The 25901-nt window shown below is 40.1% G+C and overlaps 1 protein-coding gene across 4 annotated transcripts in view; it reads right to left on the bottom strand.

Moving 5' to 3' along the window:
- The window catches only part of CEP350 (centrosomal protein 350), a 159682-nt gene extending 138445 nt beyond the window's left edge, over positions 1 to 21237 (bottom strand). For 2 of the 4 annotated variants that reach the window (XM_006048586.3, XM_006048584.3), the window contains exon 1: positions 20885 to 21237. The gene's annotated coding sequence lies outside the window, so the exon portion shown is untranslated. The remainder of the gene's footprint in view (positions 1 to 20884) is intronic. The other 2 variants (XM_006048585.3, XM_006048587.3) reach the window with 2 other exon arrangements.
- Positions 21238 to 25901: the final 4664 nt, after the last annotated feature.

Raw genomic sequence — 25901 nt, forward strand, 5'->3', positions numbered from 1 at the left:
TTTAATTAAATTCTATAATATGTTCAGTATCATGAAGTACTTCAATTTGACAATAATTCACCTTTCATAATCCATGGTTATCCCATGCCCAATAAATGTTATTAATAAAATCTATTGAGGTAGGTTTGTTCTTCACTTAAGAATATATAATACATATGTCACCATTTTCTATAAAAATAGAAAAAAGAATCATTGAGGAATAACTAGAATGAAAAAAAAAATCTCCTCATAGAAAGAAGAGAATCTGTCAAAACTTTTCTTTTACTAACTTTTGCAGTTCCATACAAATTTTACGATTATTTGCTCTAGTTCTGTAAAAAATGCCATTTCAGGGATTACATAAGATTGTTTTGGGTAGTATGGGTTTTAACAATATTATTTTTCCCAGTCCATGAAGATTGGACTGTATCTCTTTTCATTTATCTGTGTCAACTTTAATTTCTTTCATCAATGTCTTTTAGCTTGAAGAGTACAGGTTTTTCACTTTATTGGTTAAATTTACCTCTGGGTATATTTTTTCTTAATGTAACTGTAAATGGGACTGTTTTCCTAATTTTTCTTTCTGAAAGTTATTACTGTATAAAAATGTAACAGGTTTCTGTATATTACTTTTGTGTTCTAAAACTTCACTGAATTCATTTATTATGCATAACAGTTTTTTGGTGGAGCTGTTAGGGTTTTCCATACATAGTATCACATCATCTGCAAATCGTGACAGTTTTACTTCTTCCCTTTCAATTTGGATGCCTTTTTTTTCTTTCTTTCTCTTTTTGGTCCAATAGCTGTGGCTAGGACTTTCCAGTAGTCATGTATGGATGTGAGAGTTGGACTATAAAGAAAGCTGAGAGCAGAAGAATTGATGCTTTTGAACTGTGGTACTGGAGAAGACTCTTGAGAGTCCCTTGGACTACAAGGAGATCCAACAAGTCCATCCTAAAGGAAATCAGTCCTGGGTGTTCATTGGAAGGACTGATGTTGAAGCTGAAACTCCAATACTTTGGCCACCTGATGCGAAGAGCTGACTCATTTGAAAAGACCCTGATGCTGGGAAAGATCGAAGGCAGGAGGAGAAGGGGATGACAGAGGATGAGATGGTTAGATGGCATCACCAACTCAATGGACATGAGTCTGGGTAAACTCCAGGAGTTGGTGATGGACAGGGAGGCCTGGCGTGCTGCAGTTCATGGGGTCGCAAAGTCGGACATGACTGAGCTACTGAACTGAACTGGAGGACTTTCACTACTATGTGAATAAAAGTGACAGACGTGGGTATTTTTATCTTGTCCCCAATCTTAAAACAAAAGCTTTGGGCTTTTCACTGTTGAGTATAATGTTAGCTGTGGGTTTGTCATATACAGCCTTTATTACATTAAGGTATATTTCCTCTATACCCACTTTGTTTAGAGTTTTTATCATAAATGGATGCTATGTTATGTCAAAATGATTTTTCAGCATCTATTGAGATGATTGTGTGATTTTTATTCATTTTTTTAATGTCATGTATCAGGTTGATTGATTTGCAGATATTGACCCATCCTTGCATCTCTGGAATAAAGCCCACTTGATCATGGTGTTTACTTTTAATGTATTCTTGAATTAGGTTTGCTAATATTTTGTTGAAGATTTTTGCATCTATGTTCATCAGTAATATTGATCTGCAATTTCTCTTCCTTCCTTCCTTCCTTTATTTTGTAGAGTCTTTGTCTAATTTTAGTATCAAGGTAACTCTGGCCTTGAAGAATGAGTCTGAAAGTATTCCTTCCTCTTCAATTTTTTGGAACAGTTTGAGAAGGACAGTATTAACTCTTCTTTAAATGTTTGGTAGAATTCCCATGAGGCCATCTGGTCCTGGACTTTTTGTTTCTTGGGAGACGTTTGATTCCTGATTAAATGTCATTACTAGTAATCAATCTGTTCGTATTTTCTATTTCTTTCTGATTCCATTCCTAGGCATCTTCTTTTTGTGCTCCTTGTTCCCAGGCAAACTCACACAGTTTCATGGTTTCAACTACTTCCTAAACGTCATCATATTTTTATGTCCTGAATTGTTCTCTGAGCTCTGGACCCAAGTTTTCAGTCTACTTGATGGTGCATCTCCAAGTTCAACTGGCCTTTCAAACTTATCAAGTTCAGAACCAAATTCATTATCATCTATATTCAAAATGGTTCCTTCTTCTTGTTCTCTTAGCAAATGGGATTACCATGCATCCATCTCATCTTTGACATCCCTGCCTTTTCCTCACTTCATTATTTACTGAGTTACCAAGTCAATGCTAACTTTAAGATATTATGATATGTAAAACATGCCTCTGCAAAGATGCTGAAAAATAAATCTTTAAGATATTTCTAATTTCTCCCTTCCCCTTGCCTCTGTAAGAGCATCATCTTTAGCCTAAATTATAGTAAAAAAGCTTCCTAAATTATTCCGCTCCTAACATTCTCCATACTACAACCAAAGTTACCTTTCTACAACAGATCCTAGCAACTCTACTTTTGTAACTCTTCAGTGACTATCATCTGTAGGATAAAGTTCCAAATCCCTTAGCACAATGGAAGTCTGAACTCTTCACAACCCTTAATTTTGTCTTACCCCTAGCTATTGTCACAGTATACCAACTGCTCCTGTCAAACAGCTATACCTAGCACGCTTTCTCTAAACATCGAAACTTTCATTATCTCCATATCTTCTTTTCCTAAATTTTCTCTAGCAGTAATACCCTTCAAGACCAACCTCTAATGTCATCTCCTATAAATCTTTCCCAGGCAGTCCCTTAAGAATTACTACTTCATCTGTTTCCCATACCATTTTATTAACTTTCTACAGCACTTATCCTCACACACACAATCATTCATTCAGTTAACGAAAATTCAATGAGTACTTAATTACCACCCCACGTCCAAGCTCAGGGGTGGTGGCCAAGAGGAGCTACCCCACTTCCAAGGTAAGGAGCAGCAGCTGTGCTTCACTGGAGAAGCCGTGAAGAGATACCCCACGCCCAAGGTAAGAGAAACCCAAGTAAGATGGTAGGTGTTGCAAGAGGGCATCAGAGGGCAGACAGACTGAAACCACAATCACAGACAGCTAGCCAATCTGATCACATGGAACACAGCTTGTCTAACTCAATCAAACTATGCCATGCCAAGTGGGGCCACCCAAGACGGGTCATGGTGGAGTGGTCTGACAGGATGTGGTCCACTGGAGAAGGGAATGGCAAACCACTTCAGTATTTTTGCCTTGAGAACCCCATGAACAGTATGAAAAGGCAAAAAGACAGGACACTGAAAAATGAACTTCCCAGGTTGGTAGGTGCCCGATATGCTACTGGAGATCAGTGGAGAAATAACTCCAGAAAGAATGAAGGGATAGAACCAAAGCAAAAACAACACCTAGTTGTGGATGTGACTGGTGATAGAAGCAAGGTCCGATTTTGTAAAGAGCAATATTGCATAGGAACCTGGAATGTTAGGTCCAGGAATAAAGGCAAATTGGAAGTGGTCAAACAAGAGACGGCAAGCATGAATGTCAACATTCTAGGAATCAGCGAACTAAGATGGACTGGAATGGGTGAATTTAACTCAGATGACCATTATATCTACTACTGTGGGCAGGAATCCCTTAGAAGAAATGGAGTAGCCATCACGGTCAACAAAAGAGTCCAAAATGCAGTACTTGGATGCAAACTCAAAAACAACAGAACGATCTCTGTTCGTTTCCAAGGCAAACCATTCAATATCACAGTAATCCAAGTCTATGCCCTGACCAGTAATGCTGAAGAAGCTTAAGTTGAACAGTTCTGTGAAGACCTCCAAGACCTTTTAGAACCAACACCCAAAAAAGATGTCCTTTTCATTATAGGGAACTGGAATGCAAAAGTAGGAAGTCAAGAAATACCTGGAGTAACAAGCAAACTTGGCCTTGGAGTACAGAATGAAGCAGGGCAAAGGCTAATAGAGTTTTGCCAAGAAAATGCACTGGTCATAGCAAACACCCTCTTCCAACAACACAAGAGAAGACTCTACACATGGACATCACCAATGGTCAACACCAAAATCAGACTGATTATATTCTTTGCAGCCAAAGATGGAGAAGTTCTATACAGTCAGCAAAAATAAGACCAGGAGCTGACTGTGGCTCAGATCATGAACTCCTTATTGCCAAATTCAGACTTATATTGAAGAAAGTGGGGAAAACCACTAGACCATTCATGTATGACCTAAATCAAATCCCTTATGATTATACAGTGGAAGTGAGAAATAGATTTAAGGGACTAGATCTGATAGAGTGCCGGATGAACAGGTTCGTGACATTGTACAGGAGACAGGAATCAAGACCATCCCCAAAAAAAAGAAATGCAAAAAGGAAAAATGGTTGTCTGAGGAGGCCTTAGAAATAGCTGTGAAAAGAAGAGAAGCAAAAAGAAAAGGAGAAAAGGAAAGATACACCCATTTGAATGCAGAGTTCCAAAGAATAGCAAGGAGAGATAAGAAAGTCCTCCTCAATGATCAGTGCAAAGAAACAGAGGAAAACAATAGAATGAGAAAGACTAGAGATCTCTTCAAGAAAATGAGAGATACCAAGGGAACATTTCACGCAAAGATGAACTCAATAAAGGACAGAAATGGTATGGACCTAACAGAAGCAGAAGATATTAAGAAGAGGTGGCAAGAATACACAGAAGAACTGTACAAAAAAAGATCTTCATGACTCAGATAATCACAGTGGTGTGATCACTCACCTAGAGCCAGACATTCTGGAATGTGAAGTCAAGTGGGCCTTAGAAAGCAAGCATCACTACAAACAAAGCTAGTGGAGGTGATGGAATTCCAGTTGAGCTGTTTCAAATCCTAAACGATGATATTGTGAAAGTGCTGCAATCAATATGTCAGCAAATTTGGAAAACTCAACAGTGGCCACAGGACTGGAAAAGGTCAGTTTTCATTCCAATCCCAAAGAAAGGCAATGCCAAAGAATGCTCAAACTACCACACAATTGCACTCATCTCACACGCTAGTAAAGTAATGCTCAAAATTCTCCAAGCCAGGCTTCAGCAACACATGAACCGTGGACTTCCAGATGTTCAAGTTGGTTTTAGAAAAGGCAGAGGAACAGAGATCAAATTGCCAACATTCGCTGGATCATTGAAAAAGCAAGAGAGTTCCAGGAAAACATCTATTTCTGCTTTATTGACTATGCCAAGGCCTTTGACTGTGTGGATCACAATTAACTGTGGAAAATTCTTAAAGAGATGGGAATACCAGGCCACCTGACCTGCCTCTTGAGAAACCTATATGCAGGTCCAGAAGCAACAGTTAGAATGGGACATGGAACAACAGACTGGTTCCAAATAGGAAAAGGAGTACATCAAGGCTGTATATTGTCACCCTGCTTATTTAACTTATATGCAGAGTACATCATGAGAAACGCTGGGCTGGAGGAAGCTCAAGCTGGAATCAAGATTGCTAGGAGAAATATCAATAATCTCAGATATGCAGATGACACCACCCTTATGGCAGAAAGTGAAGAGGAACTAAAGAGCCTCTTGATGAAAGTGAAAGAGGAGAGTGAAAAAGTTGGCTTAAAGCTCAACATTCAGAAAACGAAGATCATGGCATCTGGTCCCATCACTTCATGGCAAACAGATGGGGAAACAGTGGCAGACTTTATTTTGGGGGGCTCCAAAATCACTGCAGATGGTGATCGCAGCCATGAAATTAAAAGACGCTTATTCCTTGGAAGGAAAGTTATGACCAACCTAGATAGCATATTCAAAAGCAGAGACATTACAAAGGTCCATCTAGTCAAGGCTATGGTTTTAAAGTAGTCATATATGGATGTGAATGTTGGACTATAAACAGGGCTGAGCACCAAAGAATTGACGGTTTTGAACTGTGGTGCTGGAGAAGACTCTTGAGAGTCCCTTGGACTGCAAGGAGATCCAACCAGTCCATCCTAAAGGAAATCGGCCCTGAGTGTTCATTGGAAGGACTGATGTTGAAGCTGAAACTTCAATACTTTGGCCACCTGCTGCAAAGAGCTGACTCATTTGAAAAGACCCTGATGTTAGGAAAGATTGAAGGCAGGAGGAGAAGGGGACGACAGAGGATGAGATGGTTAGATGGCATTACCAACTCAATGGACATGAGTTTGGGTAAACTTCGGGAGCTGGTGATGGACAGGGAGGCCTGGCATGCTGTGGTTCATGGGGTCGCAAAGAGTCGGACACAACTGAGCGACTGAACTGAACTTAATGTTCACAATTCAGTGAGAGAGACATACATATAAACAAATAGAAACAGGAAAAAATAAAAAGGAATCAAAGAAAGAGCTGCCAGTGAAAGGATATATAGGAAAGAGAGTGAAGTAGATTATTAGAAGTGACAAGCAACATGATCACAGAAGCAGAAGAGGTGGATGAAAAACCAGGCTAAGAATTCCCTGGCAGGTCCAGAGATTAGGACTCCACATTCTCACTGTGAAGGGCCTGGTTTTGATCCCTGGTCAGGAAACTAAGTTCCCACAAGTTGCAAGGCTTGGCCAAAAAAAAAAAAAAGAAAGCCAGGATAGAAAACTACTCATATAAAGGAAAAGGAACACAATTAACCTACATCACTAGGCCAGTAAGCCAGTGGGGGAAAAAAAAGAAATGGGAAACAAAGGAATGGAATTCATACACTATTGATGAATTGCAAGTAGCCTATAAGAATATGTGGCAAAATAAACTACAAGGCACACATACAAAAAGTATAATCGACCTTGCTGATAGCAGGGCAAAGAAGAAGTCTACAGGTAACCATTTAATAAGTTAAATGTACAACACCATGGAAAAAATGGGAGTCATTTGGTAAAAATACATCATCCATCATTAATGTACAATGAATCAGAAGACAGGAGCAAAAGACAATGTTATTGCTAGGGCTATAATCAAGTAAAGGCCTTATTACAATTAGGTCAAAAAACAGTACAAGAACTATGTATAAACTGTATTTGAGGTTCATTTATTCACTCTCTAGACATGTACAAGGTAATGAGCAGTTAAACTGGAGAAATAAATCCTGTAGCTCAGCTGGTAAAGAATCCACCTGCAGTGCAGGAGACCTGGGTTAGGAAGATTCCCCTAGAGAAGGGGACCCACTCCAGTATTCTGGCCTCAAGAATTCCATGAACTATATACTCCATGGGGTCACAAAGAGTCGGACACAACTGAGTGACTCTCACTTCACTTATACACTGTAATCAAGATTCACTGAACAGCAGAAACTACTCAGAAAAGGAAGTCATTTCCCCAGCTACTCACCCAGAGAAAAGATTAACTACTAGACCCATAGTTTCAACCTCATGAAAAATCTTAGCGTTTTTTGGAGGGGAATGGTACAGCCCCAGCTAAAGAGATACTTTGTGGGAATTACTAGAAGGTTATCACTAGAGGGCTTCCCAAGTGGAACAGTGGTAAAAAAATTCACCTGCCAATGCAGGAGGGGTAGGAGACACAGGTTTGATCCCTGAGTTGGGAAGATCCCCTAGAGGAGGAAATGGCAACCCAGTCTAATATTCTTCCCTGGAATACTGGACAGAGGAGCCTGACGGGCTGCAGTCCATGGGGTCAGACACGACTTAGCAAATGAACATTGACACATCATTGCAAACTGTCAGGTTACAATTTGGCAAACACACCTGCCTTGTTGAGAATTCCATGTCTGGGACTTCCCTGGTGGCACAGTGAATGAGAATCCGCCTGCCAATGAAGGGGACATGGGTTTGATCCCTGGTCCGGGAGGATTCTATGTGCCACAGAGCAACTGGGCCCATACACCATAACTGCTGAGCCTGAGGGCTGCAACTACTGAGGTCTGTGTGCCCCAAAGCCTGTACTCCACAACTGGGGGAGGGGAGGGGGTGAGCAATGGGTGGCCTATGCTCACCATAGCTGGAGAGGGCCTATGAAGAGCAGCAAAAGTCTAGCACAGTCAAAAATAAATAAAAAATGAATGAATTAAAAAAAAAAAAAAAAAAAAGAATTCCATGTCTGTTAGCAATCAAATTTCCTGATTCTGGAAGTGTCATGATGTTCTTGAGTGTATATCCTCAGCAGATATGAACTCTGATGTATACTGAAACCCAATAACAAAAATTCTACATTCCCAATCATTCCCACTATAAGTAAGATTCTAAGCAGCCAGGCAATGCCTTTTGCCAAGCAGCTGCGGAGTTCCTGTCTCTTGAGTATACTTTCTCAAGCAGTTCTAGAGGAGATATCACCTGGATGACACATTAAAAACAGATGCCAAGGCTCTACTCCTAAGAGATTCTGAATCAGTGGATCTGCTGCTGCTGCTGCTGCTAAGTCGCTTCAGTCATGTCTGACTCTGTGCAACCCCACAGATGGCAGCCCACCAGGCTCCCCCGTCCCTGGGATTCTCCAGGCAAGAACACTGGAGTGGGGTGCCATTGCCTTCTCCACAGTGGATCTGAGAAGTAAAAAAACCTGTATTTTTAAAGGTCTACAGAAATCCCAATACATATGAGCTTTGAGAACTACAGCTCTAGAAATCATCTTCAATCTACTCTTTGAAGCCTGAAGCCCCAAAACACTGTTGATCCCATAAAGATGAGCATCAGTGGAGAGAACTAATCCTATTCCCCAACCACCTGACAGCATCTCTCTCCTGAAGTTCCAGAACACTTGACAACAACAATCATTTTAAACCAGGAAGCAAAATCACAGACCTCTAACACTATGGCGGATGAACATGAGAGCATTTAGTAGGAAATAACCACAGCTAATATAGTCCATGTTTCTTCTATGTGGGCCAAGGGAGCACATTACTTTTCATACATTATTTCCAATCTCATGAGGCAATATTCCTATACTCATTGTACTGATGAACAAATAGTATCAGACAATGGAACTAGTCCTAGGTCCTTCAGCTAATAAAAGACAGAACTGGAAATTAAATCTAGATCTCTCCCTCTCTCAAACCTCTAAAAGGTACTAATGGTCATTCATATAATGGCAGTCACTGGCATACAGATGATAGCTTTGGGCATAGGAAAGGTCACCCAGGGAGAAAACACAGTACTAGAGAAGAAAAGAACCCAAGGTCAAACTCTCTTGCACCTCAAGATTTGAAAGACAAGGACTAGCTAGCAAAGGAGACCGAGAAAGGAAAGTAGAGTGGAGGTAGAAAATCAGAGTGTAGTGTATAAAAATCAAAGGAAAGAGAATATGTCAAGAGAGTGGTCAGATGAGATGAATGCTGCCAAAAGGCCAAGCAGGTTGAGAGTTTGCTAGCTGAAAATGCTCACTAGGTTTACAGATAAAGAGCTCTTTGGTGATTTTACTGAGAGCTAAATGCGGAGAAATGAGGCTAGCAAGTTCACTGGAACTGCTTGGAGAGGGACTGAAAAGTATCTTCTAAACACTGATAGAAAACGTATTTGACTCTTTTGAGAAGTCTGTAAAGGAAAAAACAGCAGTAACGGAGGAGGGTATTGTGTTGAGGGATTTTTGTGTTTAAGTAAGATTTGATTAAGTATAAATGCTGATAAGAAGAATCTCAGAGAGAAAAGAAGGCTAGAGATACATATGAGAGAAAATATAATTGATGGTTACCAAGTTTCTTGAGAGAACCTGGAGTGAGGAAATGTTAAAACAGATGAAGTGTTCTTATGGTCCCTTTCCTCTAAAAGTTACTTTTTCTTTTTTTCCATTCTCCCTATTTATGAACTCTTAGCCTGCATAGTAAAAGGGAAAGATAAAACGTAAATATAATTCCTTTAAATTTCTCAGTTCTGGTTGGTCTTCTCTTAGACTGTACTTACTTCTCTTATGAGGTCAATATTTTGGTGATCCATGAAGTATGAACTCCTTGTTGGCCTTAGATTATGATTGTTATCAAGCAAATAGTTTTTTCGTTGCAGTTTTATTTGATTTATAGGTTTTCCTGCTTTTTATTTATATCACTTTTAACTAGATTCTTTTTATACCATTTATCATAGCTTTTTTGAAACTGTGTTTCCACTTTCTACTGGCAAGTTAGTCTCACCCTGAGCTATGGTTTGGAAGTTAGCTGTGGGTCCCTTCCCCACCACTACTCCACTGCTTCTGCAGCCCTCTCCTTTCCCATACACACACTCGCCATTTTTATTTTTGAGTCCATTGTTTGGAGCTTTCATTTATATTTTACTTGATGCATATAGAGTAAACTGCCAAATACAGTTTCTTTTTTAGTTCTTGTGATATCTGACTTTAGTCTGAACAAAGCAGTATTGTTCATTTATGCTTTGACTTTTACACAAAACAACTTGTTTCTCTGTAAGATGGCAGTTAAACTCACTGTAAAATTTACACTAAAACTCCTCAGTCAAATAAATAACAAAAGTATTCTCAAGTTTTCTGAAAATTAAGTTTACAGTAGTGTAAGAAGACCAAGAGCAATACAGTGATACAGAGCCTATGTTATTGATTTCTGAAACTATGGTCAGATCTTATCTCTGATAGCCTAGCCCATATAACCAACTGCTTATTTAGAAATCTCAAAGCACATCACATTTATCATCTCCAAAATCCAACTCATGATTATTCCCAAAAACCAAAAGAGGTATTTCCTATTGCACTCCAGTTGCACAAGCAAGAAATACCCACAAGAAGTCGATAATTATACTATATGACCTCTAAGACCCTTTGAATTTATAATCTATACCACCAGCTCTCAGAGTATGGTCCAGGCATCTCTGAGGGTCTATAAGACCATTTTGAGGGTGTCTTTAAAGTTATAATTATTTCCATAATAACATGAAGACTTTATTTGTCTTTTTCACTCTCATCAGAGTGCATGTAGTGGAGTTTCCTGAAGGCTCCATGACATATATCACACAGACTGAATACAGAAGCAGATATGAGAATCCAGGTACCTTCTATTAGATCAAGCATTAAAAAGATTTGAAAACTGCCACAACAATGCCACTTTCTAATTTTTTTTTGTTTTGGAAAATATAGCTATTTTTTTTATTTAAAACTATTATGTATTAATAGTCCCTTCTCCAGGGGATCTTCCCAACTCAGGGACTGAACCAGAGTCTCCTGCATTGCAGGCAGATTCTTTACCATCTGAGCCACCAGGGAAGCCCAATATGATATGAGTTTATGGCTATTTTAAATAAATAAATGTTTAAATTTCTAATACAATATATATCAGTAGATATAGTCCACATAAAAGCTCCTTGAATTTTCAATAAATCAAGAATATAACGTGTCTTCTTGACACCGAGAGGTATGAGAAACACTGATCTGTATCTATCACAAGTGCATGCTTCAGTCACGTCCGACTCTCCGCGACCCTATGGACTGAAGCCCACCAGGCTTCTCTGTCCAAGAGATTCTCCAGGTGGGAATATTGGAGTAGGCTCCCAGGCCCTGCTCCACGGGATCTTCCCAACCCAGGGACCAAACCCACGTCTCTTACATCTCCTGCACTAGCAGGTAGACTCTTTACCACTAGTGCTACCTGGGAAGCCCATATTTATCATATGTATATATAAATAAGATATGACACTTTGAAACAGCCAGCTTTCAAGTATCCTCTAGCAGTAAATTTTCCTTTCACATTTACTGACAGCACTCTCATTCAGTCACATAGACTCCTTCAGCTCAACTTTTTACTGAGCACCAACTATGTGCCAGGTACTGGGGATAAAAGATGAAAGATGTGACTTTGTTCTGGCTCTCCCAAGGAGTACTTTCCATACCTTTGCTTCAGTTCTCTCATCTTTATCAGACCCTATGTAACAACCATCCCTGCCTGAAAGGTTGAGAAAACCAACGCTGCAATAATTATACTATCTAGTCTCAAAGTGGACAAATTTATTAAGGACCAGGCTAGGAAAAGTGGAAAACATTCCAGCTCTAAATCAGACCTGTACTGTTCCATGTAAATTCTCAGAGTAATCAATACTCCCCTAATGAAGTGAAGGCGCTCAGTCATGTCTGACTCTTTGCGACCCCATGGACTGTAGCCTGCCAGGCTCCTCTGTCCATGGAATTTTCCAGGCAAGAATACTGGAGTGGGTTGCCATTTCCTTCTCCAGGGGATCTTCCTAAGCCAGGGATTGAACCCGGGTCTCCCGCATTGTAGGCAGATGCTTTTACCATCTGAGATCTGAGAATTAGCCTTACCTCTTCTCATGTACAATATACAAACCTCAACAACTACTTTTACAAATGAAAAATGACTGCCTATAATCCAGGAAATCCAAAAAAAACCCTGTAATATTTGGTACCAGTTTGGCCTCTGGAGTATAAGAGGCTGGATAAGGATCGCAAAGAATGCAATGTCTTTCACTGATATAAAATGAAGAGCTAAACCAGAGCCTAACTAAAGGTTCCCCTAGTCTTTTATTTTTAAAACCCTAAAAATAGGAACCTATATTTTGTTCCACCTACTATCTAGTTATCCACTCTGAATATTTACTCCTCTAAATTGATTTCAAGGAATATATCCCTATAAAAGTGTCTTATGGTACGAGTCAGGATTTTTTTTTTCCCCTAAAGTATGAAATTTTCACTACAAAAGCTTCCCTAATACAGAAGAAACCGTTAACACTGGTTAACTCTGCGGAGAAGGAGTGAGAGTCTGAGAAAGCAGATTTTCCAGTGGATATGCTTTTGAATTTGTTAAAGCAGTCTGGCCTCTGGAGTATAGAAGACTGGGTAAGGATTGCATTTATCACCTTGTGAGGAAACAAGCAAGGAAAAATAATTTTCAGAAGTTTTCTTCAACATTCAATAATTTAGCTAATTTAGAGGCTGTTAAGGAAACAAATACAGTTTTTTATTTCATTGGAAGCCTCTGACTTCTTGACACTGTGCAGTCGCTCCCATTTTGTGGATCTATAGCACTTTAACTTTCCTCTTACCTCCCCAACCCCCATACCATTATTTACTTATCTGTCTTTTACATGGGACTGTGGGGATGATGTTTTATTCTTTATAGCCCTAGTCCATGCACAGTACACAGCACATACTAGGCGCCTCAGACCTCTCTGCTGAATGATGGCCCCACTGATAAGTATCAGAATCCAATTCGTAAATGCAAACAGGGCAAAAGAAACAAAAATAAAAAAACCCAAAGGTATTTCATATAATATGAAGAGGTTAACCACTGGAAAGCAAAAATTTCTCTTGTGGTAATATATTAAAAAAATAAGGATTATAAAATAATAGTTATACAGATATATTTTATATTTTAAAATAAGCCCCAAACTAAAATAAATTAAAATATAATACTCTTATAAATTTAGACATGAAATCATGAATGAAATGAAGCCTGTTAACATATATGAACCCAGTGCTATTATTACTCATGCATGATTTTTAAATCTAGTTTTTAAAAAGTCCACTTAAGGAGAAGGAAATGGCAGCCCACTCCAGTATTCTTGCCTGGAAAATCCCATGGACGGCGGAGCCTGGTAGGCTACTGTCCATGGGGTCACAAAGAGTCGGACACGACTGAGCGAAGAGAAGAAGAAGAAAAAAAAAAAAGTCCACTTACAACAACAAAAAATTTAATTGGTTATTTTTTTTAAAAATCACTTAACCCCAAACTTATCAAAGATAAATCCAATTCTTCTAGTTGCAAAAATGTCCTTTCATCTATAACAAGATCTCCTTTACATCATTACTTCTCTACAGAATTTAAATGTTTCGTCATTTCAACAAGAGAGTGAAGCATCTACACAGATTTTCAGAGATGTATCTATGGGAGTGTAGTCCAACTCCATTTATAACTAATTACAGAGAACACAGCATGTTAGAGTTGGAAGTGAGGAGTCACCTAGCCTCATCTTTTTCAAAGATGCAGTAATGGAACCATTAGCAGATCAAAACGAAATCAACCTGGTGGGCTGAAGCTTGAATTTTTTATTGAAACCAAATAAAACTACATTGAAATATCAGAGTGTATTGGATTTCTAAAGTGAAGCTTCCATTTCATTTTACATAAAAATATATATGTAGCTATGTGTATTATGTTCCCATGGAAAATCTATTTTATACTGTGGGTGTCCCAAAGAGTTCATGAGGTTCCCAAGCTTTCTCAGTTCACAGAATCTTTAGTGTATCAGTTATTTTTCACAGTGCTCATAGGCTAAAAGAATATTTAATGGAAATAGCCCCATTTATTAGGCAGTTAGGTCCATACAACCTAATAAGTATTTATAGCTTAACAACTTAGTAGCAACTGAAAAATACATAGCAAATTAAAAGAAATATTTTAATTACTAAATAACCACAATTACCTATTAATGGAATGTGTACACCTAATAGATAATACATAATTTTTCAAATCTTGAAATCATTTTGGATACAGCCACTTTGATTTACTGTTTCACACTGATTTCTGCACAGAACTTTCCTTTAACCACAACCACCACCAAAACCTAGCTTTCTTTTTTTTATTTTTTAATTGAAGGATAATTGCTTTACAGAATTTTGTTGTTTTCTGTCAAATCGCAACATGAATCAGCCATAGGTATACCTATATCCCCTCCCTTTTGAACCTCCCTCTCATTTCCCCTCCCTATCCTACCCCTCTAGATTGATACAGAGCCCCTATTTCAGTTTCCTGAGCCATACAGCAAATTCTAGCTTTTTGAAGAAACACTGTCTTCAAAAGACTCCCAAAGGAAAGGAACACAGCCTCAAGCACAGTATCTCAAACTAATAGTTTGATCAAGGGCTCACAGATGCCAAATATTCCAAAGACGATGGTGTGAAAGTGCTGCACTCAATATGTCAGCAAATTTGGAAAACTCAACAGTGGCCACAGGACTGGAAAAGGTCAGCTTTCATTCCAATACCAAAGAAAGGTAATGCCAAAGAACGCTCAAACTACCACACAATTGCACTCATCTCACACGCTAGCAAAGTAATGCTCAAAATTCTCCAAGCCAAGTTTCAACAATACGTGAACCATGAACTTCCAGATGTTCAAGCTGGTTTTAGAAAAGGCAGAGGAACCAGAGATCAAACTGCCAACATCTGTTGGATCATCAAAAAAGCAAGAGAGTTCCAGAAAAACATCTATTTCTACTTTATTGACTACTCCAAAGCCTTTGACTGTGTGGATCACGATAAACTGTGGAAAATTCTGAAAGAGATGGGAATACCAGACAACCTGACCTGCCTCTTGAGAAACCTATATGCAGGTCCAGAAGCAATAGTTAGAATGGGACATGGAACAAAAGACTGGTTCCAAATAGGAAAAGGAGTACGTCAAGGCTGTATACAATCACCGTGCTTATTTAACTTACATGCAGAGTACATCATGAGAAACGCTGGGCTGGAGGAAGCTCAAGCTGGAATCAAGATTGCTAGGAAAAACATCAATAACCTCAAATATGCAGATGACACCACCCTTATGGCAGAAAGCGAAGAAGAACTAAAGAGCCTCTTGATGAAAGTGAAAGAGGAGAGTGAAAAAGTTGGCTTAAAGCTCAACATTCAGAAAACGAAGATCATGGCATCTGGTCCCATCACTTCATGGCAAATAGATGGAGAAACAGTGGAAACAGTGGCAGACTTTATTTTGGGGGGCTCCAAAATCACTGCAGATGGTGACTGCAGCCATGAAATAAAAAGACACTTACTCCTTGGAAGAAAAGTTATGACCAACCTAGACAGCATGTTAAAAAGCAGAGACATTACTTTGTCAACAAAGGTCCGTCCAGTCAAGGCTATGGTTTTAAAGTGGTCATATATGGATGTGAATGTTGGACTATAAAGAGGGCTGAGCACCAAAGAATTGATGCTTTTGAACTGTGGTGTTGGAGAAGACTCTTGAGAGTCCCCTGGACTGCAAGGAGATCCAGTACATCCTAAAGGAAATCAGTCCTGAATGTTCATTGGAAGGATTGACGTTGAAGCTGAAACTCCAATACTTTGGCCACCTGATGCGAAGAGCTGACTCATTTGAAAAGACCCTGATGTTAGGAAAGATTGAAGGCAGGAGGAGAAGGGGACGACAGAGGATGAGATGGTTGGATGGCACCATCGACTCAATGGACATGAGTTTGAGTAAACTCCGGGAGTTGGTGATGGACAGGGAGGCCTGGCGTGCTGCAGTCCATGGGGTCGCAAAGAGTCGGACACGACTGAGTGACTGAACTGAACTGAAGCCACAGTTGTCAAGTGTAACTGTTTCCCTCAAGAATTTAGAAACATCCCACTGTGCCCATGAGAGTTTACTACAGTGCTCCCAGGTACCTCACAGCATCACAGCATGGCCTGGGGATCCAAGGTTTAAGAAACACTGATCCAGTCTATGTGCTTACTTTGTAAATTAAGAAATAATATGTAAGGTCACAAGGTGAGAAGAAAATAAATACACTCACTAGAAATTTTCATAGATTAGTTTTAACTTTCCATTAATAAAAGTTTTAAAATAGAACCTAATCATGTGATATTCTGTGAATGAACTCTGTAGCTCTCTGAAAAATTATATTCAAAAATACATTTATATTTTTGTATAATAGAGAAAAATTCTACCTCAATATTGTTTTCAGAAAAAAGTTTCAAAATGATAAAAAGTGGAACTTACAATTAACAACACAAAAATGTCTAAAGGAAAAAGAAAAGAAAGTCATCTCCTCTCCCAGCTATAAACACAGCTAATAGTTTAATGTCTATCCCTTACAGAGCCTTTCTTATGCACATACAAAATCAAAACAAAATCAAACTACATTTCTTTGCCTATGTTTTTGCTTTTACACTGAATCACATTCCACAGTTAGTGCAACTAATTTTTTTCACTCGATATTATATCATGAACATTCTTCCCTGTCAGAACATAACAATAATTGCAAATACATATGTAGGGCGTGCGTGCGTGCGTGCATGCTAAATCACTTCAGTCATGTCTGACTCTGGTCCGCCAGGCTCCTCTGTTTATGGGGATTCTCCAGAAAAGAATAATGGAGTGGGTTACCATGCCGCCCTCCTCGAGGGGATCTTCCAGACCCAGGGATCGAACCCATGCCTTTTATGTCTCCTGCATTGGCAGGCAGGTTCTCCGTGCTTACTTAGGGCTTAAACATTAACTCATTTAATTCTCACAACAGCTCTGGCAGGTGAGAACTATGATTATATCCACTTTACAGATGAGTTTAAGTAACCTGCTAATGGTCACAACTAATAAATGGTTAGGATGTGATCCCAGAAAATGGGCTGCATGGTCCCTGTGCTCAAAGAAACACTCAGTTACTTCTCATGAAGGAAGTATAGCTCTCCCTCAATCTGTTAATAAGTGCATCGTATGTCACAGCATAAATATGCTATAATTTTAACTATGTCCTTACCAATGGACATTTAGGACTTTTTTACTATTTATAAATGTTATAGACATCTATTTGTAATAATACTAAAATGAACATCCTTATACATGTGTTCTTGTGCTTCTGTATTAAAATTTCTGTAAACTCCTAAAAAAGAAATGACTCTACCAAATAATATGTGCAGTGTTAATTTTGACAGGTAATGCCATTTCCTTCCAGAAACAGCTGTACCACGTTATAGTCCCAATGACAGAGAAGAGGGTTGAGATTCATATTTAAGTTAAAAAATATTTTTGATTCATGAAAAGTGAGGCCTCTTTTGAGTTTTTAACTAATACTTATACAATTTCTTCTTATAGAGAAGAGATTGCTGGTTGATCACAATTACCCTCTGATTTGATAAGTATCTTCATATTAAACAAATGTAGTAGAGTCTGCATAGTGGAGTCTTCAGTTATGAAATCAACTATGGGTGAGATATTTCCTCTATATGATCCTCTATTTACTTATGTATAAAACGTGGGAATTGGACTAGCTAGCCTTTAAGATTTAAAACTCCCAATGCTGTAATTAAAAAGTGACTTAAGGTTATTAAAGGCTGTAATTACAGTACCAGTGTAACAGGTCAGGGTCTTAAAGCTCCCATTTCCTTTAAATTACAATAACTATTACCAGAACATCTAGGCAAATCATTAAAATAGTCAATAAAGTTTTCAGGATCTACCTGTGGCTTATTCTCAACATCTTTTAATCCCAGGCTGTCATTCCCCTGCCACCTACCAAAGCTGAGTTTACCTGTGGAGTATATTTCTAAGAAGAGCTGATGTGTGCTTAGGAACCATGAACTAGTATTTTACTTCGTTTATATACTATACCAACACCACTCTCTAGTCAGTTTATTCAGCCAATATTTATTGACTATTTTTCTGTGTGCTAGGCACTGGGTGCACAATAGTTGATAGACAATCTCTGCCATCATGGAACTTACAGACGAGATGAGAAAGGCAAATAACCCAAAGAAACCACTAGCAAATGTGCAGTTATACTTGCTCACTGAACAAAAAAATATTAACACACAAAAAAAGACTGCAATCTTTTGATAATTCAGGTTTGGGAGGAGGCTATTTTGTGACATTAGAAACTGAAATGGAAAAAAAAGTCAATAAAGAAAATTACTTCACAACTTGCCCCACAAGGCAAAATTAGCAATCACAAATACAGGCGGCAAGTTAACTTTTAAAATCATCGATTCTATAATAAAATCACCAAGATGTCAATACTTTTCAGTGATGCTACTTGTGGCTTGAATATTTGATTCAGCTAAACAAAAATATAAACTATCTGAAATACTAAAAATGACAGAACTCTCAGTATCCAAACAAAATGAAAGATGACAAATTAACTACCATTTCTTAAGAACACTGTTCAACCAAAAAGTACATATAGAAGTAAAGCAATTCACTACAATAATTCATGGCTTGTTACTAATTAACCTAATGCTATGAAAATACTAATGTTTTTAAAGAACTGACAGTCATCAATATAAGGAACTTCTGGCTTACCAACAGGAAGAAAAAATAACTTTAGATGTAAAAAGAAAACAAATCCCAGAAATATCTATATTAATATTCAATTTTAAGTGATATTAATCCTAGGATGTTAACTAGATTTATGATCACGTCACAATATATACAAAGAGCGAATCAGTGTTATACACCTGAAACTAATATGTCAATTATACCTCAATGAGGTAAATAAAAATTTTAAAGCCTTTGATCATCTGTGGAAATAAGAGCATCATTCACATAAATAAATGAACTTTCTTGTTCATTTATTTACTCCCTGTCAATTTCCACAACTGCAAAATAAAGACATTTGTCAAATGTACCTCATAAAGTTGCTATGAGGTCTAAATAAAATAATTTATGTGGAAGCACACCAAAAAATGATGTAATTTATTTTAGCAGCAGCTTCTTTTTGCTCCAACAGTAACTTACAGCTATTTAACAACAAAATTTATTAGATAGTGACTTCATCTTCCTTTCTTCAGTAAAAGTGTTATAAAATGGACAAAAGACTAGCAATTAGAGCATTAGAAAAAAATTCTAAACTTCATAATTCATTGATTACCCAACAGGAGGCTGGTTGTTCAAGTATTAACACTCTTACATAACACCATACTCCAATATATCTTAGGGAATCAGAGAAATTCTTCTACAGATGCATGAAATTTTTTACATATTATAACTAACCATCATTACAAACACATGCCCTGCTAGTCACTAAGCAAAGATAAGATACACATGTATTTAAACATACATACAATGTATCCTAGTTTTGTGTTTATTTTTCCGATTAAAGTATCTTAAATTGAATGCAATGACAGTTCAACAGTTCAGATTTATTTTATTACACTGAATGGAGTCTGCCAATTTAGCACACCAAAACTAATTATTACATTCCCATGAGCTTAAGGCAACTTCTACCACAGGTCTAACAAACAAACCCCCAAAGTCACAATTTCATGTTATGATTAATAGCAGCACGGTGCCTTGTTTAAAAAACAATATTTTAAACTACGAAAATGTTTTTTGGAGAGTGGTTTATCACTGCTTCCACAAACCTTTTCCAGTTACTAGATTTGCCTAAAATAGCCATTCTTTTAAAACCCTTAAAAGTCAGGACTGGAGGAGGTATCGTTAACATGGCAACATAACCATTAACGACTTTTCGAAACTCAAAACAAGGATCACCATCAAAACAAAACAAACAGGAGGAGTACAGACATGGATACTGATCAGTATTCCTGACAACGCGTTTTTTTCCTATATGGAGGACTTGCTGCTACACCAAAACCACACCAAAATCTATACCTATGTGCAAACTTCCTATCCGAAAAGCCAGTCAAAATCCAACCCATATTTGTGACATTAGTTAAATGTCATTTAGCATGTTAGGCTACACTTAAAAGAGGGCGGGGGAGAATACTGACAACTTACAAAGCGTACAAGCTTTTTAAATCTCCCCCTCCACCACTTGTGAATAAATGAATAGACTACATTCAGCAGCTGCCAGAGAAGCAGAAGATCAAAGTTTTCCCTATACTTGAGAACGTTTATTCCCACCAAAAAGGAACAGAAACTCGTCATCCTTGCCACTGTAGCCAGTTCCCCGGAATTTCCCAAAATATGCCTGATCTCCAAATGAAGAAGGGACACTTCTCCGGAGACCAAAGGCAAGAATGTATCTCACATCTTTTGCAGAAGAGAGGAGGGTCGGGAGGGGGGGGCGGGGGGGCGGCGCACGCACTGGCAGGTAAAGAAGGAAATCTCGTCCACGGCAGGCACCGGTGGGACCTGAAACCCAGGTCTCAGAATGGCCCTCCTAGCAAAGCTTCAGGACCCAGGGAGGCTCCTTCAGGGGGACGCCAGGCTGGGCCAGGGCTCCCCGCGCCCCGCCCCGCCTCTCTCGCCGTCGCCGCGGACCGGGGACCGCGGACAGAGGCAGCGGAGGCTCAGCGAGCATCCGCGGTCCTAGCCAGGTCCCCCCACAGCTCACCTGAGAGTGTCGCCTCCGCCCCCGGCCCCTACGGTGCATCCCGCGGGGTCTGGCGGAGGGTGCAGTGACGCCGCCCCGACCGGCCCCAGGGCTGCCCGGCCTGGCCTCCCCGCTCCGGGGACGCGCCGGCTGCCCGCCTCGCACCGGCTCCCGGGATCCGCCGGTCTGCAGAGAAGGAAGGAGAGGCAGAAAGGCTGCCTCCCCTCCCCCACAGCAAGCCACCCCCTGAGCTGCGGCTCTCTGCAGTTCCCTCTGGCGCAGGTCTGGCCCGGCTCCCCCGCCCGGGAGTCACTTCGGCAGCGGCGGCCCAGTCGCCATTACAGCCCAACAACTGACACGGAGGAGGAGCGGCGCCGGCGGCAGTGGCTGTGGCGGCGGCGCGAGGCAGGGCGGGAGCAGTCAGGGTCCGGGCAAACCTCGCGAGAACTGTCCCGAGTCGGATCCAGAGGAATGCAACCTTCGGTTAGGGCCATGTTGAGTGTGGCCAAGAAGCGAATGTGAGATAAAACGAGGAGAGGAACCTCAAGGGCGCCATGTTTTGTGTGGCGAAGATTGAGCCTTGCAGGACCTGGGAGGAGCCAAAGTAGATCCGCAGCGGAGACCTCCCCCCCGCCCCGCCCCTTCGTCTCCCCCCTACTCCCATCCCCCGCCCTCTTTCTTCAGAAGCTAATTGGGCCTCTGACTGCGGATTTCACCCTGGGCCGGAAAAAAAAAAACAAAACAAGCTGGGGTTGTGACAAGAATGAACTGGAAGTCTGAAAATCGCAGCTTTTCAGAGTTTACGATGTTTCACCAGTTGTCCAAATAAATCTTCTGTACCCCAGTCAGTTTCAAAGTAATTGCGGCTCTGCGGCTGCCGCAGTTACCCGCTGCTGTCACTGTGGCCGTTTTATTCGCGAGGGTTACAATTCTGTTCAGTGTGCGCTCTGTCTAGTGGCTTAAGACCCCAGAGAAGTAAAATGGACTTTTCTCCCGTTAGGTGTTGGCATTGTTATAACTGTGCTTTGAGAGACCCTTTGATCACGATATAGTCTAACATTTTTATCCTCTCCCTAGACTCTGCATGGTGAATTCTATGATCTGACAAGACTTAGCTTAAATGACATCTATTCTGCAAATAATGCCACCTGCTAGGTGCTCATTGCACATAAGCTCATTGCACATTGCACCCATCACTTTCCTCCACCTTCTGAACTCGTATATCCAAAGGTTGTTCTCGTCTTTATCCTTTACCCCAACAGGTTCTAGCATAGTAACTGAAGCATTGTGGGTGTTCAATAAATGCTTGTCGAGTGGATCTTAATAAAAGCAGGAGGCAATAACTGTCCCCTCTATGTAGGGCCTATACCTGTGCCTAAATAGGAGGTAAATGAATGTACAAAATTCCTGCACACGTGTAAAATGTGTGCTGTGTCTCCAGGAAGCTGTGCTGGAGGGAAGAACAGGAAATGTGGGTATCCCAGTGGTGTAAGTGGTAGCTAGAAAAACAACATAAGGAAAGAGTTCATTAGGTTTCCCCCAACTTTTCTATATAAAACAAAGAAATAGATGCTTTTCATGCTATTTTCTGAATGTATTCAACGATCTTATTGAGTATTATACTTATTTTTTTAAAAAACAGGAAATGAGTTCTGAAAAGCTATGTAATTTGCCCAGTATTAAACCATTAATAAAGGGCAGAATTTGTAGAATTTGAGGTCTCCTTAATCCAAAGACTATTTATATTTTTTTCATCCCCATGCTATCCCCTGGGCAATAGAGAAAATGCCAAAAATTCTTGTCACTGTGTGGGGAACAGCATTACCCTCATTTCAGCCTACGCACGATTTCCATCTCTTACAACTTGTAATCTTTGTTGTTACAATCTTTGGCCTCTCCCTCACCTTGAAAATACCTTAAACAAATCAAGCTCTCTCCTTTCCAACATCTCCTACTCCTATTGTTTATACCCTACAGATTGGCTCCTGAGTATATTAAGTTTTATACTGCTTGCTCTTCATAAGAGTAACTAATCTCTTGAACAAGATTGGAAGCTTAATGAGGAAACGTTAACCTCCAAGTAGTTTCCACAGTGCTAGGCACATAATAGGTATTTAATGCAGCTCCGTTTTTTTCTCCTACTTCTTAGTAGACGCCAAGATCAAATTTTTCTGAACTTAGCTTTGATTCTCAACTCTCTTTAAGAACTGGATCTTAGCCCTAAAACTTCAGACTGAATCTCTAACTGTCTTACCCATCGCCACATAGATACAGATCAGTGCCTCCAACTCCCAAATTAAGTTTATTGTTTTCCCTCTTTTCAGTTCCACAAAGCCAGATCCTCCTCCTGCCCTGTATTTCTGCTAATTATCATTGCAAACATACTTCTGAGAACTGAGAGAATCAAAAGTATTAAAATATTATATATTCTTCTCTATGCCTTGTTCATACCCAAACAACTATTGTCTCTAAATACCAGGAATGCATATTTCTTCTATCTATTCCCTTTCTGTCTAGTTGCACCACTGCTCTTCTAATTCAGGCTCTCATTTCTATTGCCCAAATAATTTCAGCAGTCTTCCTAGAGTTCAGCTTGAGTTTTGCCCCTGCCTACCTGTGCCTGCCAAAATAAGTAAAAATTCCTCACCTCAGTCATTAAGATCTTCTCAATATGGCACAAGCCAAGCTTTCTATCTTCCTTCCCTTGTTGCTCAGTCAGTAAAGAATCTGCCTGCAGTACAGGAGACCTGGGTTCGATTCCTGGGTTGGGAAGATTCCCCTGGAGAAGGAAATGGCAACCCACTCCAATATCCTTGCCTGGAAAATCTTATGGACAGAGGAGCCTGGTAGACTGCAGTCCATGGGGTCGCAAAGACTCGGGCACGACTGAGCGACTAACACTAACACTAAAGTAAGGCCATATTAAAACAAACAGGGCAGGGGTGTGGTGTCAGGAAGATTCCAGTTCAAATCTTGGCTCTATCACTTGCCCTATGACCTCAAAAACCTTCATTTTATTGTCTGTGTATGCATGGTAAGTCGCTTCAGTCATGTCTGACTCTTTGTGACCCCATGGACTGTAGGCCACCAGGCTCCTCTGTCCATGAAATTTTCCAAGCAAGAATACTGGAGTGGGTTGCCATTTCCTATTTCAGGGGATTTTCCTGACTTAGGGATCAAACCTGTGTCTCTGGCATCTCCTGCATTGGTAGGCGGAGTCTTTACCACTGCACCACCTGGGAAATCCTTAAAGATTAGAAATAACATTTGTCAAGAGCCTACACATAAAAGAGAGTAATAAACAGTGGCTATTATTACTTCCCTAATTGAATGTTATGCTCAAGTCAAATTGGATATCGGACACGGCCTGTTCATTCCTACTTATAGACTTTTGTCTATAACCTAGATCACATATCACTCTGGTTTGTAATTTCTGCCACATTCCTTAAGTACAAACTCAAAAGCTATCTACTGCAAGAAAAGATGACTGCTCATCTTTTGCAGTACTGAGCACACCCCTGCACTCCACAGTGCTGTGTACCTCCTTAGGGCTTATCTACTATAGATAATTCTGCATTTAGCTTACATATCTTCTTACATCTAATCTTACACATCTAATCTTACACATTAGACTGTAAAGCCCTTTGTCTCCTTCATAGTTACTTAAGAGCATAAACTTTGGAGAAGGAAATGGCAACCCACTCCAGTACTCTTGCCTGGAAAATCCCATGGATGGAGGAGCCTGATAGGCTACAGTCTATGGGGTCTCGAAGAGCCCGACACGACTTCACTTTCACTTTTCACTTTCATGCATTGGAGAAAGAAATGGCAACCCACTCCAGTGTTCTTGCCTGGAGAATCCCAGGGACGGAGGAGCCTGGTGGGCTGCTGTCTATGGGGTCGCACAGAGTCGGACACAACTGAAGCAACTTAGCAGCAGCAGCAGCAGCAGTGGGCCTGGATTAAATCAAATAATTTTGGTCAGATACTTAACCTCTTTGTGCTTCAATTCCCGCATCTGTCTAGTAGAGATTACAATAGTTTCTGTGTGTTAGTCGCTCAGTCATGTCTGACTCTTTGCAACTCCATGGGGTGTAGCCCGCCAGGCTGCTTCATCCATGGGATTTTCCAGGTAAGAATACTGGGGTGGGTTGTCATTTACTTCTCCTGGGGATCTTCCTGACAGCCATAAGCTTTTGTGTGGATTCCCCGGTGGCTCAGATAGTAAAGAATCTGCCTATAATGCAGGAGACCCAGGTTCGATCCCTGGTTTAGGAAGATGCCCTGGAGAAGGAAATGGGTTCGCAAAGAGTTGGGCATGACTGAGCGACTAACACTATCACTTTCAAAAGAAACAACATGTGTAAGGGACATAGGACTTACCTGGTGGTACAATGGAGAAGAATCCTCCTGCCAGTGCAGGGGATGCAGGTTCGTTCCCTGCTCTGGGAAGATTCCACATGTGGAGCAACTAAGCCCGTTCGTCACAACTACTGAGCCTGCACTCTATAGCCCAAGAGTTGCAACTCTGAGTCCACGTGCTGCAACTACTGAAGCCCGAGCACCCTAGAGCCTGTGCTGTGCAACAAGAGAAGTTACTGCAGGAGAAGCCCTTGAACTGCAAGGAAGAGTAGCCCCCGCTCGCTGCAACTAGAGAAAGCCTGCACACAGCAACGAAGACCCAGTGTAGCCAAAAGTAAATAATAAATAAAGGACATACTCTGTGTATAGTACGTGCTCAAAAATGTTAGCTATGTTTGCTATTTTTTATCAGCTGAATATGTGCCTGTCATGTACTAGGCACTCAATATTTGTTGAATTAAACTGAATGTTTGTTGGATTTAATTAAGTTTGAGGTGAATCGCTACATGTGTTCTCTCCTGAGAATGTAAATTTTGACAATGATCTCTAGACATAACAAATTGAGAGAGAGATACAGCTATGGTGGTGTCATTCACTATTTGAGGTTAATTGAATGAAATTATGTGTCAGGACTGGCTAAAGACACTTCTATTGAAATATCAAGCCTAGGTGTCAA

Source organism: Bubalus bubalis, chromosome 5 (genome assembly GCF_019923935.1).
Source record: "Bubalus bubalis isolate 160015118507 breed Murrah chromosome 5, NDDB_SH_1, whole genome shotgun sequence".
NCBI lineage: Eukaryota > Metazoa > Chordata > Mammalia > Artiodactyla > Bovidae > Bubalus > Bubalus bubalis.